This window comes from Sturnira hondurensis, unplaced genomic scaffold, assembly GCF_014824575.4.
Source record: "Sturnira hondurensis isolate 20B ecotype Veracruz unplaced genomic scaffold, ASM1482457v3 Scaffold0018728, whole genome shotgun sequence".
NCBI lineage: Eukaryota > Metazoa > Chordata > Mammalia > Chiroptera > Phyllostomidae > Sturnira > Sturnira hondurensis.
The window spans coordinates 15,205,774-15,209,483 of NW_028091359.1; the positions used below are offsets into that span (position 1 = coordinate 15,205,774).

The following is a 3,710-nucleotide window of genomic DNA, read 5'->3' on the forward strand; positions in this document are numbered from 1 at the left end:
CTCAAACGCCCTTTCTAGGAAGTCCTCCCACCCTCAAGACCTGCAAAACGAGTATGGCCCCCGACCTGCTCCCACTGCTCCCAGTGCAAGCTGTTCACCTCGGGCATCAATGTCACTACCAGTAACGCAGGGACCTCAGAGAGGTCCGTCCCGTGCAGTGCGGCTGGGGAAGCGGAGCTGCAGGGAGAAGCTTACAGTGCTGTGTGACCCCCGAGCCTGGGTACGGGGGAGACCAGAGGACGAACAAAATCCAAACCGTAAAAAGTCAAAAAGCCAAGTAGCAGAAGGTGGGGAATGCACATGTGAGGACCCGCTGCCAAGCCCCAACCTCAAGGACCAGGCACGGACGGGGTTCGAACCCGCGATCTTCGGTTTACGAGACCGACGCCTTACCACTTGGCCACCGCGCCTGACAGCCAAGCGAGTGCTTGAAACTCTCAGTGGAAGGGTGGTGGAGCAGGCGCTAGAGGGGTGATGCCCCGCCTCTGGTCCCGCCCCGGCTACCCGCCCCTCCAGACCCGCCCGTCGGGAACCCCCTTTCCGCCCCACTAGAGCCGAAGCCAGACCCCACATCCTGCTGGTGGTGGGGTCCGAACCCGTAGTGCCCGAGAGCCCAGGCGGGCCTCACCCTGCCGCCAGCGCCCCTAGGGCCACGGGGTCCGCAGAGAGCCTGAGATGAGGCCGAGAGTCCAAGTGGAGAAAACCCGAGACCGATCCCTGTTACCACAGCGCTTCCGCGGCCACCACCACCCGGCGAGCCAGGGCCGGGCGTCTGTCCGCACTGGCGTCTCTGCCAGCTCCGTGAACCGCTGTGTGACCTTGGCCGGGTCATTTCCATCCAGTCCGCAGGTTACTCGAGCAGTGCAAGCTAAGACCAAGTAGATGGGGAGGCAAGGGGACAAGGAGGAGGGTGCGAGCATGAACGGGTCTGGTCCGAGGAGAAAAGGTGCAGGGACTCGGGACGGATGGGGGCCAGGCCGCAGGAGTCAGGGAAAGTGACCCTTCCTCCCTGACCCTGCACACAGGAGGGGCCCTCCCCAGGATGCTTTCGCTCTGCCTTGCCCTTCACCCCCTGGCGCTGGCCTTGTGCATGAGACTCCGAATAAATGCCCTCTCAGGACAAGAAGGCTTTGCCCGGGAGGATCCCCTGTGGGCGCACGAGGAGACCCCTGCGAGGTTCTCCTGACAGTGCCAGGGGGAGTGGACAACTAGAGGCGACCTGAATGGAAAAACCGGAGTCCGTCCATACTTTGGAACAGTAGGTCAGCATTAAAAGGCATGATCTAGATTCAAAGGAATGATGACCGGCACAGAGCGGAAAAGCACAGGTAATTTGAAAAAGCAGGATGTAGGACAATACAGACCATTTATTAAAGTAAAGGGAAAAATAAAATAGGGAATAAGTAAAACGCATATAAAGGAGACTGGGTAGGGGACTTCATTGGTAATGTTTTCATTCTACAAAAGAGGCAAAGCACTGAAATAGTGAAAATATGAATGCTTATTGTGATACTGTGTATTTGTGTAGATTTTGTTTAATTAGCAAAGAAAAGGAAATTAGGTCCCCCTGTCCTAGTTTGACCCCTGGCCACAGCCTCAGTTCCAGGAGAGGTGCTCGCAGATGGGTCGGGAAGGAAGAGCCCGCCTCTCAGGGTGGGCGGGGCCAGCTGCCAACCTCCCTCTGGGCCCCGCCTCCCGGACCCCGCAGCCAGGGAGGGGACACAAACCAGACCCGTTGGGCCACTGCCCACCCTGCCACTACCACAGCCATTCACCCTTATTTGCAAAACTTTTTAAAAAGTATAGATTGTGGTGCTTTGGGAAAACTCAGGAAAGCTATTTTTGTGTGTGGTAAAAAGCACATAACAGAAAATTTACCATCTTAACTATCTTTAAATGTATAGTATAGCAATGCTAACTATACGCACATTGCTGTGCAACCGTGCTCTGGAACATTCCATCTTGCAAAACAGAAGCTTGATACCCACTGACAGCAGCTCCCTGCTCCATCCAGCCCCTGGCCACCCCCAATCTACTTTCTGTTTTTAGGAGTTTGACTCCCCAGGGTACCTCATATAAGTAGAGTCATCCAGAATTGGTCCTTTTGTGACTGGCATAATGCCACTGAGCATAATGTCTTCAAGGCTGACCCAGGTGGCCACATGACATGATCTTCTTTTCAAGGCTCAGTGGCATTCCACGGCATGTTCCTCTGTGCACGCATCCCACGAAGGGCATTCTGTGTATTTCCACCTCTTGGCTCTCGTGAGTAATGCTGCCATGAACATGGTGTGCAGATATCCTGAGATCCAGTCTTCAATTCTTTTGGATATATACCCAAAAGAAAACTGGAGGGTTTGAAGGACACGTGATCATACCACCAGAGTGCAGCCTGCCTTCTTTCGTGTCTAAAACACACTGTAATTCATTTGTTCTGAAGCGTATGTTCTTCTAAAATTTAAAATTAGAAATCAAGGTGACAACTGATCACAGGTGACGGAGTCGTACATTTCACCGGCAATCTTTCCTTTCCAGTGGCACATGCTGGGTTTTTTTTTTTTTTTAAATTGCAGGAGAGTCAGAGTTGTTTTCACATTTGTATATTCCAGGGTGTCCTGATTGTCCTCACTCACCGTTGTAGGCTGAGCATTTCCCATGTCCTTCAGGGCGGATCGATTCCTCACTGCAGCTGGTGTACGGCGCTGGCGCAGGATGCAGAGAGCGGAGAAGTCGTGTGCGGTGGGGGCAGGGTAATGCGGGAACTACGCTCTCCACTCGATTTCCCTGCAGACCTAAACTGTCTCTAAAAAATAAAGTCAATTTTTAACAACATACCCCCCAACACACTAAAAAAATGTAGGTAATTCTTGAATCCTTTGCTCTCTGATCCACTTGCTGTGAGTCACGGCCGCCCCTGGGCTGCACTTGGGTTGCTCCCTGATGGGGGTCCTTAAAGGTCCATCCATGTCTACTCCTTAGCTGGGTAGGCCCAGGCGCCTGGATTTGTCCTTACTTGCAGGAGTAAGCAGCTGTAAGTGCATGGTTTTTAATATAGCACTTTTTAAATGTATTTTTTTAAGATTTTACTTATTTGCTTTTAGAGTGGGGGGAAAGGAAGGAAAAAGAGAGGGAGAGAGACATCAATGTGTGGTTGCCTCTCATGTGGCCCCCATCGAGGAACTAGGCCTGCAACCCAGGCATGTGCCCTAATCGGGAATTTAACTGGTGACCCTTTGGTGCGCAGCCCATGCTCCATCCACCAGCCAGGGGCTAACATAGTGCTTTTGCATGGACAAAGATGCTCTGGTTCTGGAGCACAGAGCTCCCAGTGGGCAAGAATCAGGCCATGCTCACCTTCATGTGGGACAGTGGTAGGAGTATCCAGCTGTTCCTTCCTTTAACAAATGCTCATTGAGCACCTACTACTTGCCAGACTCTGTTCTCGGTGCTGTGGCTATAGCAGCAGCTAAGGAGCCTTAAGCCCTGCCCCCATGAGCTTCCATTTTTAAATAACTAATCAAAATATATAGCATATCCGAGAGTGGTAAGTACTAGGGAGGGAAATCAAGGAGAGGAAGTTCTGGAGGTGTTGATTAAATGCAGTCACAAATTCTTTGCTGCTTTTCCCGTGTAAACGTGGAGTCTATTCCTCTCCTCTTTGGACATGGCTGGTCATCTGGCTTGCCTCGCCCAATAAAATGTGGTCAAAG

The 3,710-nt window shown here is 52.1% G+C and overlaps 1 non-coding gene across 1 annotated transcript; it reads right to left on the reverse strand.

The window, feature by feature from the left end:
* Nucleotides 1-338: 338 nt before the first annotated feature.
* Nucleotides 339-410, reverse strand: TRNAT-CGU (transfer RNA threonine (anticodon CGU)). Its single transcript has one exon. It is a non-coding gene; the product is annotated as a tRNA-Thr (tRNA).
* Between the last annotated feature and the right edge of the window lie 3,300 nt (nt 411-3,710).